The 15,484-nt window shown below is 38.7% G+C and overlaps 1 protein-coding gene across 11 annotated transcripts in view; it reads right to left on the minus strand.

Moving 5' to 3' along the window:
* Positions 1-15,484, minus strand: part of EBF1 (EBF transcription factor 1) — a 376,768-nt gene that overhangs the window by 78,307 nt on the left and 282,977 nt on the right. The window lies entirely within an intron of this gene.

Consider the following 15,484-nt stretch of genomic DNA (forward strand, 5'->3'; position numbering starts at 1 on the left):
CACAGCAGGCACTCTGCTTCCTGGTTTGAAAAGTGAACATGGCCTAATGAAATGATTTATCTCCTACAGGATATCCTTTGGAAAATCTCTGTTTGAAGCAGACACCCAAATCAGAACTGAGCTCTGCCATGCCTCTCCAGAAGTTGGTGGGCCTGGTGTTTGAACTGAGCTCTTAAACATGTGGAAAACACAGAGGTAGGAAATCAGTGGGCCAAGGCGTTCTGATTAGCTGCAGGGCACACGTATGAAATACCCCGAAGACCATTTGGTATATTAACTACCAGAGGCACAATCAAAGAGCTTTAAAGGGAAACCAAAGAATAGCTTATGGATCTGGCAGAACTAAGGGCTGTCCATAAAAGGGAAATGGAAGGTTGGGGAGGGGGCTGTAGAATGATCATTGACCCATTGTGCAATGCCATGTGCACAATGAGAAAGTTCATTTCTGAACCCTGTTGGCAATCAGATGACACAGAGAAGCAGAGTTTATTTTTTATTACTCTTATCTTTGTTTATATAACTAGAATGTTATTAATGGCCATAAAACTGGCATTATCTGGTTCTTTGAAAAATCCAGCCCTGGTATTTGACTGGTTGACCTCCGATGGTGCTGGATTCTACATGTTGTCTCTCCATGCTGTCTGCAGTTGTCCACTGCTTGACTCCTTTCAGATTGATTTAGTTACGTATTTGTGGTGCTGAGTCAGTATGCAATGGGGCACTTGAGTCTGTGCTGACTTATGTTTTTGCTGTTCTTATAGGGATGACTTAGAAAGGAGTTTGTTTTAATGAGCAGATCAGGCCCAGTTCAAATGTTTTGCCCTGAGAATCATAGGTGACACAGGTGACACCATGACAATCAAGGTGACATCCATGGATGCCAGCCGCTGGGTTCCATCTGGGCAGATGGGGCTAACACCAAGCTCCTGGGAAGTTTATGAAAGGTGCTGCTGCAAAGATCCACAAGCGCTTCCACAAGTCAAATGATCTTTCTTGAACCTAAAGGAAAGGCCATCTGCGTTCACTTGGTAATTAGAAATGCCGTTCCTCTCCCATAGAATAGAATGTGTGGAACCTTAGCTTATTTGCTGGAGGTACACAAATAACATTTCAGTAAGACCCTGCTTATGTGGAACCCTTGCAGACAGTTCATCTCTAGGGCTGATTTTTTGGGTAGCTAAGGGTTTACCTTAAAAGCAAAAAAAAAATTTACTTAAAATTTTGTCCGTTTCATATTGAATTTCTTCCAATATGTACTGCATGTTTTCTAAAATAAGCAAAGAATATACAATTTCATGTAGCTTTGATAAATCAAGATTGTCTTTGGATTACCCCTTGCTATAACTTGCAGTGATATAGACAAGCCCTAAGTGACTACAGTGGACTAAGGGGCTGTTTTCCCCTGCACTACATGGCTCCATAGCTATAGTTCCTAAGTTATTTCTATTTTATTCATTTTCTTTGTCTTTCTCCTCCCAGTGCATTTACACCTGCTAATCTGCTCTTCTAATCTGTAATCATCAGAACCAGGAAATCAAGTTTACTACTGTGTAGAGAATAGGAGAAGGAAAGAGGCTCTGAAGGGAAGTAGAAGATAATCTTCCAAAATCAAGTACATGTTTAATCTCAACTGTTTAGACAGTGTTTTTACAAAGTTGGGAATTAAAACTTGTTGAGTACTAGGAGGTATCTACACATTGCTGAGGATTTTACATACAAACACTAATTCAGTCATAACAATGGTTTATATCATTTTCCCTTTTTGTCAGATTGAAAACATGAATCTTACAATGATTAAGGTGCTTGCACAAGAGCACCTTCATCAGAGCAGAGAACGACAGGCACGCAGTTCAAAAACTGACAAGAACAAATACATCCTGTTTAATCATAGAAGAGAAAATGTGCATACAGAAACTTTCTAAAGGTAGTAACAAACACAAATTTTTCAGATCCAAGGACTGTGTGTGTGTTTTTTTCTATCCTCATGCTATATCCATTTTTCATTTACTGCCCGGTTGACTGTTTTTGATGACGGAAGTCACCCTACTGTTATATTCCAAACAGGTGGTTTGCTTCTGTTTGTAAGAGTAACTTGGAAAGCAGGGTAACATTGACTTACAAAAATACTTAGGAGAACTTTCAGCCAGTTAGAAAATACTTCACTTGCCCTCTCTCTTCTCAGGGAAATGAATTTTAAAAGATGGAAAGATATTTGTAAGTAGATGAATAGAGACATCTTTTTAAGAATCAGGACTTAAAAACCAAGAGTTGCAATAAGGCACAAAATTCATGGGCTTTATGGATTGATTAGATATGACTGCAGTGAAACTACTGACTTGGGGGGTGTTAGCATAAAGCACTAGGCTCAGGGAATTGAAACAAGTTTTCATTTACAATTTCATTTGCAGTTTTAATCAATCTCCCTAACTAAAGCAGAGATTCCTTATTGAAAGAACTATCCTTCACAGATGAAGTAGAATATGAATCCTCATTAGAGAATGAATTTGTTGATATTCTCCTTGCTGTGGATGTTTGTCTGTGAACAGCTTCAGCATTGTCACATTTTGATGACTTGTAGAGAAAAACATTTTAACTTCTATCAGTTTGAAAGCATAGGCTTATTTACTAATCACTCAAAGAATCACAGAATTAATTGCTCAAAGGAATGCTAGTAATCCTTCAAAAGTGACACTCACTTTTTAACAGATAAGAACACAGGAGTCCAGAAAAGTCTACTGGTTTCAAAAATTGACCCAACAGAGGAGAAGGACCGGATCTAGATCTGGAAGTCCAGGAGCCAAGACCTCCACACTTCCCCATTGCAGGGTAGATTTCCAGCATTGTTCCAACCTGGCTGAACTAAGGCAGCCGCTCCAAACAACAGAAGGAGGATGGGCTCTCCTAAGTCTATTACTTTCCAAACTTCTATCATGGGAATACCACTCTGTCAGTTTAGCCATATCTATACCCACCACCTACACAATTATGTTCTTAATATTTAAAAAATTTATTACCTTGTTGTTTAAAACACTTTATTTTAAAAGGAAACTTCATCTCACTACTGCAACTGGAAAGCTGGTATCCCCACCAAAATAAGAAGGTATTATAGACGTTAACCTTAAAGTTACTGTGATATTGTTAAATTCTATCTAGATAATGTTGACAGCGTGAAGGTGTTTATTGAAAAGGGACATTAGCTAGTATGAGATGTTACAGATTATTTGCTCTAAGACTTTCTCCCTCAACATAAATCAGAAGGATTAAAAGAGAAACAAAAGAATATTCTCACTATGTGATTCAGTTCTTCTGTGTCAAATCCAAAATTGTCTCCTGTATGTATTCATAAATGATATATCCTATAATGGGTTAACATCCAAAATATATAAAGAACCCATACGACTCAACACTGAAAAAAACCCCTAATAACCCAATTAAAAAATGGGCAGAGGACCTGAATAGACAGTTTTCCAAAAAAGACATACAGATGGCCAACAGGCACATGAAAGATGCTCCACATCGCTAATCATCAGGGAAATGCAAATCAAAACCACAATGAGATACCATCTCATATCAGTCAGAATGGCCACTATCCAAAAGACAAGAAGTAACAGTGTTGGTGGGGATGTTGAGAAAAATGAAGCCTCCTACACTGCTAGTGAGAATGTAAATTGGTGCAGCCACTCTGGAAAGCAGTATGGAGGTTCCTCAAAAAGGTAAAAATAGAAATACTACAATACCCAGTAATTCCACTTCTAGGAATTTACTTGAAAACAAAATCTCTGATTTGAAAAGATATATGCACCCCTATGTTTATTGCCATATTATTTACAATAACCAAGATACAGAAGCAAAATGTATCCATCAATAGGTGAATGGATAAAGAAGATGTAGTACATATACACAATGGAATATTATTCAGCCATAAAAAAGAAAGAAATCCTGCTATTGTGACAACCTAGGTAGACCTAGAAGGTATTTTGCTAAGAGAAATAAGCCAAGCAGAGAAAGACAAATACCATATGATTTCACCTACAAATGGAATTTAAAAACAAAACAAAACAAAATGAATAAAACAGCAGTAGACTCAAAGACACTGAGGAGTGATGGGCAGTTACCATGGGGGAGGGATTGAGGTTGATGGGTGGGTAGATTGAAGGGTAAAAATGGGCACAAAATTCTCAATCATAATATAAGACAGTCATGGGGACAGTAGCACAACATGGAGAATATAGCCAATGATTCTGTAATGTCTTTTTATGTTGACAGATAGTAACTGCACTAGGTGGGGTGAGCATTTAATAGTGTATATAACTGTTGAATCACTGTGTTGTGTACTTGAAACCAACATAATATTGTATACCAACTATACTTCAATAAAAAAATATAAAGCAAAACAAACAAAAATATAATCACCTCCTGTCCTACCAGGGACACGTGCTACATACTTTGGAAAATCCTATTCTAAGTCTTTAGAGAACAGATTCGCCCTTTTGACTTAACTTCCTTAAATCACAAGCCAAATGAGTTGAGCTAAAAATAATATTCTTCTGAAACTCTGTAGCATCTGCCACCACTTTTTCCCTTCTTGGAAGTCTCCACTTTCTTCACTTCTGTGACACTGACTCAAAGTCCCAAGACTTGCAAAGTGTCTGATGGCTTACCAAAGCATTTTTACATTTATTATCTTTTAAAACCCATCCTTTTAGGATATATATTCCATATGAGAAAAGCTGAGGGTCAGGCAAGCTAATGATTATTATTTGAAACACCAGGATGAAAACCTACCACTTGTACCTGTAAATAAGTGTTTTCCTGAACTCTTCTCTCGTATTTGGTTCCTGTTTTCCTCATTTGCCAACCTTTCCTTTCTGCCAACTGTTACTTGAAATATTTTACAAGTTATGTTCTATATTTTCTTCTCTTTTTACTTGCCTAACATTTCTTGAGGTCAGTCGTTGGCTCAACCACCTCAGCTAAACTGACTTCCAAATCCACACCTATAGGATTTGATCTCTTTGGCCAAGCACTGAACTTTAATTGGCAGCAGAATAGCAAAATCTCCCCAAACATGTCTTACGGCCACCTCAATCTCAACATGACCCAAGCTAAATTTATGATCTTACTACTTCTGTGTTCCCTCTTTCAGTTAAGGGGGCACTATCCTTTGAATCACTCAAAAGAGAAAACTTGGGGTCATCTTTATTTTTTCTCCCATCAATGTTTCTTTTAGTCATGTTGATTTTCCCCCATTGAGCTCACCAGCTCTTTGCTTATTTCGTTTTTCCTCTTTAGGCTGTCACCATTTCTTACTCAGACTATTACAGTATTATAACTGCTTCCTAAATGATCTCCACTTCTACTTTCTCCACCAGGATCATCTTCTCCAAATACAAGCTCATCATGTCATTCTCTGTTCAAAGTCTCACCTGCCCCTATGTTTGGTATACAGTTCAGACTCTGGCATAGTGCTCCATGGCCTGGCAGCCAACCTCCCCTTTCAGTCATTCTCCCCACTTTGTCATTCCACATTCTGGAAAGCAGGACACTACCGCACCACACCCTTGCCTAACCTCTTTGCTTTTTCGTACCATCTCTTGCCTAAACATTTCCCTACGGATATTCTACTGGTTCTTTAAGGGCCTGACCATATGCTCTCTCTGGCAGTATGTTTCACCTGATCTGAAGAGTCAGAGTTACCTGCATCTCTGTAAGAATTTATATAATTATGGCATTTATAACACTTTCCCATTTTGCTTTGTGCCATGAAGATTTTCCTACACATCCTTCTCCCATAAGACAGTCCCTGAGATCAGTGACAAGATCTTATTCCTGTTTGTGTCCTCTAAGTATTTAACTTAATGCCTTATCTACATGATATTTCCAAAATATTTCTGGAATAAACACATAAATTAGGTCAGAATTCCAGTAGATGTTGACTCCATTAGGCATAATAATCTCTACCCGTAAGAGTCCACTGTTCTTAGACAATCATATTTGATTCTTATTCTCTCTTCCTCCTGATGTGTATATGTATGTGTATATCTGCACATGTGTGTGTTTTTGCACAGGAAATAGTAATCACATAAATAATTTTAGAATAAATATATTAATACATTTGCAGGTAGTAATTTTATTATAAGAAAAAAGTACTAAAGACCAAAAGTAAATAATATTAGTTTTGTGCAATATACATGGCATGTGATTATATCAGTTAGCTATGTATCTGCATGAAAGAAAGGCTAAAAGGAAAATCATCAAAGTGTCAAGAGAAGGTATCACTAGATGACAAGATTACAGGTGATTTTATTTTCCTCTGCATAACTCTCTGAATTCTCTAACTTCTCAGCAATACGAATGCATTAATATCATCAGGAGAAACAATTTTTAAGTGTGGCATTACAATGATAAAAACACACATGGTCTCTGTAAGGCTCTGGGAGAGGCTGCCAGCTCCTCAAGGACATGCTGGCAGCAGAAATTATGCTCCCTCCAAGCTGCTTGTATGAGCATCTTCTCTTTTCCAGAGCACAAGGGCAGGAGAGCCTGTGGTGGGCGGCTGGGTGAGGCATGCTCGCTCTGGCCTCTGGGTGCGAGTTGAAGTGGCTGTGGTTACAAGCGAAATGGAGCACAGATGCTGGCTGGGGCCTGTCCTCGACAGAAGAGCGAGAAAGAGGAGAGGCAAACTTTTCCCCAAGGAGAGTTGTGGAGGATGCATGGGTGTGGAAGCAAAACTCCAAAGAGGCAGTCTGTAAATTCTGGAAGCCCAGAAGAGGGCCACAGGAGAAGACAATTTTCCAAACGGTTTTCATAAGAGCCTACTGAAGTGTCAAACGCCTGACCCACATGGTAAGTAAATGAGAGTATTTTGTATTTAAAAATGTTAATGGAAACACGTAGAATTCTGGGGGAAAAAGAGTGAGACTTGGTAATTGCTTTTTTCTCCATGAGCCAGTAGTATCTTTTATTTGTATGACTTGGGTTCCCACTAAATGAACAATGGGAATAACCGTAATGGTGACTTATGCAGCAGTGACCTTTCGCTGTCTTCTATGTGCCAAGGACTCTTCGAGGCTCCTTCAATGATTCTATCCTCTAGTGTTAGGGGCATTCTCTGGCTCACAGATGAGTAAAGTGAGTTTCAGGCAAGTAAAGAAATATGGCCAGGGAACCAATCAGAAACAGCAAGTTTGCCTGACTGGAGACTGCCGTCCTACAGCCCAGCTGTCCCTCCCACTACTGTTCATTATTTTCCTATAGCTGCTGCTGCATGCACCCTTCAGCCTACCTCCGCCACAGACGGGATGGATTGGGTCCTCAGCTTCTCCTACATCCACAAATATTCTAGGGACATAGTAGGTACTCAAAATAACTTTCCTCGTTGCTGACAGGCTGCCTGAGTATTATTTCTTAGGAAACAAAAAGGAATTCCAAGATAAGCCTTAAGACATGTTTTCCAACCAATGAGACTACATGAAATAAATGCAATTTGAAGTTTCAAGCCACAAAGCCAAAGAATAACTGGGATTACTAGAAACCACACTGGTGAGTTTTCATGGCAAGCCTTAGGATTTAATATTTTAGCCTTAATCATTTTCAACACTAAAAAGTTAAAAAAAAAAGTCAAAAACAAGCAAAGACTCAAAAAGAAGGGGTAAAAGGAAGGAAAAGCTTCTTCTTTGGAAAAATAATGAACACTCATGCCTAGAGGAAGCCCAGAGGGGACCCTGGTACTGTGGTCTTTAGGTGCTCCCCACCGAAGGGACTGGGTCCTAAAGCCCGTGTACTCTGGCCCATGCACCCCTCATCACCCTCAGCCTCAGTTTACTCATCTCACACCACACTGGCCTATCTGCTCTGTGGGAGTACTTGTAATAATGTTAAATACGCTTTGTGTTCGGGTAGAGCTTCTCTAGGGACCTTAAAGCACTTTCCAGATTAATTTTTTAATTTATGTATTAATAATTCTCACAGCATTCTCTCTTCTCCTCAATTAGGATAATAATATCCAACTCTCTTTTGAGATAGGCAGGGGGTGCTGAGTGATGGACATGAAGCAGACACTTAAATAAGGAAACTGCAACATAAAAGCATAATTAAAGCTTCAAAACCAAATTGACTAAGGATTTTTAAAGAGACACCACAGTGGTAGTGACCAAACAAGCAGATTTATTTTCCCTTCACTCCAGAACATTCGTCTTTCTGTAGTTTAAATGTGGTGTTTAAAAAAATACTGTTTTCAAGAGTTCCTAAAGGAAGCTGAAATATGAAAAGTGTATATTCGTGGTAACTATACTAGCTGGACCTCTGTATTATATCTCTATTCCCCTGAAATAGATACAACATAAATCAGGGGATGCCAGCTCTTCTCCTGAGTCCCTCAGTGTATTCTGGTTGATTCCCTAATCAGAGTTCTTTCTCTGGGTTTCATAACACAGATTTTTTTGTTCCCAAGAATCGCCTGTCTCAAAGGCAGTATATGATTTCTCAGGGAACATGAGAGAAAACCAGTGGAGGCATCTACCATTTCACAAACATCCTGGTTTCCTTTTGTCCTTTCAAGAAAATGACTTTAAACCAATGTTTAACAAAATATGTTGGGTCACATGAATTCCCAAAGATAAACTTTATGTATGAATGTCAGCAGGAACTTTTGAAACTGAAGTCTCAGGAACTGAGTTAAATAGGGAATTTAAAACCTAGCTTTTGGATAATCACCAGTATTCCTTAGCACTGTCTGAAATTTCTGTCATACAATATAGACATAGACACACATACATAGTAGGGAGATGTAGATAGATTTTCTATTTATTGGCTGCATCCCCCAACAAGAATGTTATAAGCCCCACGAGGATAAAAACTTTGCCTTTCTTGTTTTCACTATGTTTCCAGTTTTCTCAGTGCCTGGGAACTAGTAGGCACTCAATAAATAGTTGTTGAACATTGAGTGAATAAATACTGCAATGCCATTAACCACCACTAATAATTTAGGATAAAGATTTAATAAAGTCCCTTGTGAATCTACAAAAAAGAAATAATCAATACCATGCTATTCAAAAATCTTTTTGCTAAAAAAGTCTGTCTCCTTTGCTGCCCTCCCAAACATCCTGGTACCCTCACTAAACATTCACAGAAATATACTGCCCAATTCTTCTGACCAAGGAACTAACCAGCTCCCTAAATCAATGCAGTTAATTGTGCAAAATAAAACAGCAATAAGATCATCTTTCAAAATAACAGATTTGGGAGAAAAAGGCTAAAGTAAATACATTATTCTTCAACTACCTCGGGTTTTGTGGGTTGATTTATTTATTTATTTTTCAGTAATTTATTTTTTAAATAAACTTTCTCCAGCTCTTTTCCCAGGATGTCAGTCTTGTGCCAATTGGGCCCCATTAAAGACTGGATCCCATCCTGACCCTGACCATCTGGGAGCTGGAAAAGCATTGGTGAGTTCCTGAGGCCCAAAGTCTTCCAGAAGGAGAGGGCTGGACAGCAGCAGGGCCAGCGCCTGTGGTTGGAGACTGCACAATGAGCTCTTTCTCAAGGCTTATTTTTCTAAATTCAGTCAACAAGGAACATCATTCCCCACTCAAGTCTGGCTTAGTGTCCTGGGTTACTGCTTGTTTGTTTGAAAATTAAAATATAAAAGAAAAAGCAAAGCTGGGTAGGTTAATGGAAGGGATTAAAGGTTTGTTATCAAAGTTGGTGGTTTGCAGGAAAGAATCTTTGCCTACGGAATTAGGAAAAGAAAAACATCAGAGTCCAAAGACTGATAGATGGGGTAGGAGGCAGTGATTTCACCTTTCACCAAAAGAATTTTCAGGTCTTTCAAAACTTTAAGGAAAGGATATCAAAGCTGTAAGATACCAAACAGAGACTCATTCTAACATTTTCTTGTGCTAATAGTTCATACTGGCATCCTGTATACATTGATACTTGCATATGTATTCAGTAATTCCTCATTTAACATGCCCTACCAGGAAGTGAGCTTTACAGAAAACGGAAGCCGCCTTTCAATACTGTGCCACCAGAGCTGCTTTCCCTGGAAGTCTTTTGAGGATGCATTGCACACATCTCACTGTTTTAGAGAGAATACTGAATATAATTGCCGCCTCTTTCCTGATGACTCAGGGCCACTGTCATGATGAACAGTCATTAATGTGCTGCACAGCAAAGCAGTTCTACATCTGCTTTTTAGGTTTTCCATCTCTGCCTTGACATTAAACTGTCTCTTCTGCTGCCACTGAGCCTGCTTCTAACAACCTGCCTCTAGTTCGTTCCCTTTAATTTGGCAGAACCTGGGAAAAGAGATAACATAGTTTGTTAAAAATTACTATTCTGGTTGCCCCAAAGTCTGTTATTTTATATATTTACTTATTTCTTTTTGCTGACTTCCGGTTTCATACTGAATTCTGGAGAGTTGACATTATTGTAACAACACTCTTCTCCAGATAAATGAGGTTGCACTACTTTCTTATTAGATGATTAAGAGATGGATCAGGAGTCAGACAGACTTTGGTTCAAGTCCAACTTTGCAAATTGCCAGCTGTGGGACCTTCGGAAAGTCACTAAACTTGTCTGGCCTTCAGTTTCATTATCAGGAAAGGGAGGTGGGATGGGGAGAGGACTAGGTGTCTGATTAGTGTTTTTATAAGGATTAATTGACATGATGCCTGTAATGAGTTTAGGAGAAGGCCTCACTGGTATCAGTCACTTAAAAAAACATTAGTTTTATTACTACTAATCCTCACCATATCCAACAGATTTACACTAAGGTATTCAGGTACATCCATATTGCACAATAAGTATATCTAAATATAAACTACCTAACCACACATGCATTAACAAAAAACAAATTGCCATATGTCTATGTGGTGCTGACACTTTGAAGCATCATTGAATACAACAGTTGCTAATAAGGAGCATTTGTTTGAATGAGTGAACGAATGAAGAGGTAGTGTCACTCAACACAATTTTATATCAATTTGTATAAATTAATGCCTCTGATGTGCAAGGCTATGTGTTAGATGCTGTAAGAGTCTACACTAAATTTAGCTTCGATCCTGCTTTCAGGGAAGAGTGCACCCCTTTAATCACAACAGAAAGTTATAGGAAACATAATATGGTACAGAAAAGTCCATGAAGGAATTAAGAAAGAAGAGAAAATATTCAATACCTGGAGCTATGAGGGAAGATCTCACAGACAAAAGTGGTAGTTTACTGAATCTTGAAGTGCAGAAGGATTTGCGTACAGAGAAGAGGGAAAAGCATGGAGGAAGGAGGGATGGCATAAGCAAGACAAGAGCATAGAGGCTCACCAAGGGCCGAAGGAGCAGCTAACAACTCAGTGTGACTAGAGCATAAATTAAGATGAATAGTGGGCAAGAATATTGAAAAGAAAAGCCAGATCCTTAAGGGGGCATGCTTGAATCCCAAACTAAGGCATGGTAGCTTTAGCAAAGAGGAATCCAGTCCATTTGTATGAGGAGGAAGGCTGTGGCTCAGACCACCAGGGAGCCATTCCAGCAATCGGCAATGAGCACATATGTGAAATGAACACACCACTACACAGATACCCATTTTCCTCATAAGAGTCACATGACTGCAGCCAGGTGTGAATTCTTCCTTTGACTCATGTTAAAATTAGAAATGCATCTTACTTCTGTGGTTTCATTTTCATGTTATAGGCCCACACATGTACCTCTTGAATGTACTGTAAACAACTGAAAATATCATATTAAAGTCATTTTTAACTAACCCATAATTACCAGTATAGAGGATAGATTTCAAATGCCTTAGTCATTAAAAATAAAAACATGATTAAAGCACTTTTAGGAATAAGGTGAGCATGGTTGTAACTATGTAACTGAATTTAAAAGGCCATTAGACTATTTTTAATTTGCTTTTTAAATATGTATGCTGGCTCATTTAGAAATGATTCCCCATGAAATAAAAGGCTTGAAAGGTAATCTTCAAAATAATATTCAAAATTTATTGCAACTGATTCAGACTGCCCTTTTTATTCTTTACAAATAAAGCTTATAACTTTGCATTAAGCATCTTCCGCTTAGCAGGTGATAAGTACAGGCTGAATATAAACTTGACAACCTACATATTTAGAAAAAGTTTGCAATTTTTTATTTTAAGTCCATTCATTTAGTCAACTTTGCATTAAATACATATATGTAAATCTCAATACATATAAAATAAATAGCACAGCTGTACATTAATTATGAAATTTTGAAAAAGATATTTGAGATCATGTCCTTCCCCACCTTTCTTAGTTTTCTTTTGATTTTAGTGGAATTGTATCTCATACAAATATTGTATAGGTAACAGTCATTAGAGTGCCAATGCCCTCATGTATAAACTTCGGGAGGGTTTGGTAAGTATAAGGAATGATGTTAAAAGACTGTGGAAATGTCATGAGAAAACCTGGTACTAGAGAAAGCTGAGTGAAGGCTGAAGTCAGTGTCAGGAGAACTGGGCTGTAATCCTAGCACTGACTAGCTGATGTGGTCCCAGGGACAAGTCACTATATGGCTCTGGAACCTCTTTTCCTCACTTCCAAAACAAAACAGCTGCACTCGATGACTGGAAAGGTTCGTCAAAGCCATCACAATTTTGTGACTGTACATGTGGCTCAGTAAAAGGAAAGGAAGAACATAAAAGCCTGGGAAACGTCCAGTGGGAACATGTATGGGTTGCAGCCATTCATTCTTTAATGCCACAAAGGAGCAAATAGTATTTTTTATTTACAATCCTTCTTCTGTGCTATAGATGCAAATGAGAGTGGAAAGTAGAGATAGATAGGAGGAAAGAAAGAAATCAGGAACTGCATTTAAAACCTTGTTTTCCAACACTTGGATCCAAGAAGCAGAATCACTTCTCAACCCCCAACTTTATTTACCCATAGGTCTGCCCCCAGAGCAGCTCCTGTTGACTTCTCTCTATGTCAGGGAATGCCATTGAAGAAAACCTTCATCTGATGAAGAAGACAATGTGTAGCCCCCATGTGAGTCTATTTGTTGGTGCTGGCAATGTTTAAATTCAGTTGTCCTACAAAATCACATGGTATCTAATGCCAAGTGTGCACTGACTAAAACCAGATGCAAAATATGAGAGAAATTCTGTTCAAAGCCTTACAACATTAGAGAATAATGGCTCTAAACATACCTGGTCTAATCTGAATAATACTCTCCAAATATTTCAGATGATTTTCTCACATCTACTTTAGCCCAATCACTTCATGATTGAATTTAATGATTTTACTTCAGAAACATGAAATTCAAATGCACCTCAGCCATCTCTAATATTTCTACCTGTAAGGTGATCGCTGAAAAAAGGTTCTGTGGTGACAAAAGTTTGGGACATGCTGCCTACTACACCTTAGGGTGCACATCAGTACCTCAAATACTCTGCAAAGTTCTACTATAGGAACTAGCTGAATTTATTTGACTCAACATTTCCCAAACTTACCGGGGAAAACTTCTCTCATCTCCCATGGGGTAACTAGTGATATCTCAAAGAGCTGTCATATTCCATAGAACTATCTGGAAGATGAATTAGAGCAACACTGTGCTATAACTCTCAGGTTTACATCAGATAACAGAATCTGAAATGTAGAGAGTGAAAATATTGACTGAAGACATATCAATAGAGAGATCCACTTGTGTGGCTAATTAAATGGCTTTGATGAAGTTCAAAGAATCCTTTTGCAAATAAACGTGATATTTATACATGGCAAGTGTGTTCCAAAAGTAAAGGGCAGTCGGGGAAGAAAAGAAGTTACTTCCTACCCATCATCACTCCCCTCTTCTTACTTTGGAGCGATTTTCAAAGGAGCAAATGCAAAATAAAAGGAATTACAGAATTGTAGCTGACTTCAAAGAGGATTTAGTCAAGCATCTCATTTTCAGATGGGGAAACTGAGGCCCAGGGATCAACGCTAAAATCTAGATCCTCTGATTGGGCAATGGAAAGACTGCAATTAATACACAGGTCTCCTGACTGCTACCACATCCAATCTAAAACTTTTCTTGAATGCTTGTCTGTCTACAATTCCCTCCACCCTTTGCTCCTGGCCAGTCCCACCATTGTACTCTCTTTATGGGCAGCTTAAGTATCTTAAACTGTAAACATTCTCTCAGAGATTTCAGTAACTAAATAAAAGGATTGTGAGAGCCTAAAACGTCTAGCACAGGGATCCACCCGCACATAACAGGAGTGTGATTGGTTACGCAAATCATCTTATTTCTGACTATATACCACCCTCTCTGCCTTCTGGAACCTCGCCTTGAATTTTAAGCCATTTATTTGACATCGGATTATATAAATATATTATGTAACTCTCTAATTTGCTTCATGGGAGCAAGTACTCTTTCCAAATAAAACACCAGATCCCAACAAAGCCTAACTTTAATCTCCTGCAGTAACTATTCCTGGGCTAGACACCCAACAGGCGTTGCCAACCAGCACTCATGGCTTAGAAATTAGAAGAATTCAAGAGATATTAAAATAATAATTAGCTCTACAAACCAGTAGCAGAAGGCTCTTGCTCTTGCAAATCACATGTTGGTGGAAAAGCAAAAACAACCAAGTACATCTCTGGTCCAGAGAAAACTCAACCCACATTAAACATAGCACACATCAACCCTGTTGGTTTTTCCTGGGTTTATATATAAAACACTACAAATATTTTTTTTAAGTCTTTTGGGGAAAGCAGCATAAGAATCACAATAGTATCAGTAAAATAATTTGCTCCGTAAAAAAAGAGAGGAAACAGGCCAAGAAAGAAGGAGGAAGAGTAACAAAGATGGTGCACCAAATTCACAAGAAAGTCACGCGGTTCCCCCGAAACTCAGGAGCTCGCAGAAGGCAGCCCCGAGTTAGAAGCAACAGAGCGCCCCTTTTTCTTTCCCCAAGCCTCAAGGGGCAATCGGTGAGCTAAACTGAACTATTCATTTGCAAAAGATCAGGTTGGTAGGGGAAGAGCATGGATGAGGGCAAATTAAACCAGGCCTATTTTCTTTGGCTCTTTTTAAATTCTTTAGCTAAGACTCCAAATAATAGCATCAGCCACTGATCTAAAATGTTGTTTGCTTGTCCTGGCCCACCAGCCTGCTTCTTGAGTGCATTGGGCTATAGAATAAGGAAATGGAGAAGAGATAAAAGTCTACTTAAAATTAGAAGTAGATCTTAAAGGTGGCATAACCTCAAGAGTTCATGTGGCCGGGAGATGAAGACTTGGATAGAAAGGGGTCCTACTCGAGAGATGAGGCCAGGCAGGTTAACCGTCTGGCCTAATGTGACTTATATAGATGAAAGAAGAGGTTTGGCTTCTGGCTCTAACATAAGGCATGTATCCTTCATAAGGATAAATTTTTCCTAGAAGCTAATGGCTCCACCTACAAACTTACACCACTAGAAAATGAAAGGATCACTCTTACCTCTCTGATTCTCTACAATGCAAAGTCTACCTTAC

The sequence above is a fragment of the Manis pentadactyla genome, chromosome 2, assembly GCF_030020395.1.
Source record: "Manis pentadactyla isolate mManPen7 chromosome 2, mManPen7.hap1, whole genome shotgun sequence".
Lineage (NCBI taxonomy): Eukaryota > Metazoa > Chordata > Mammalia > Pholidota > Manidae > Manis > Manis pentadactyla.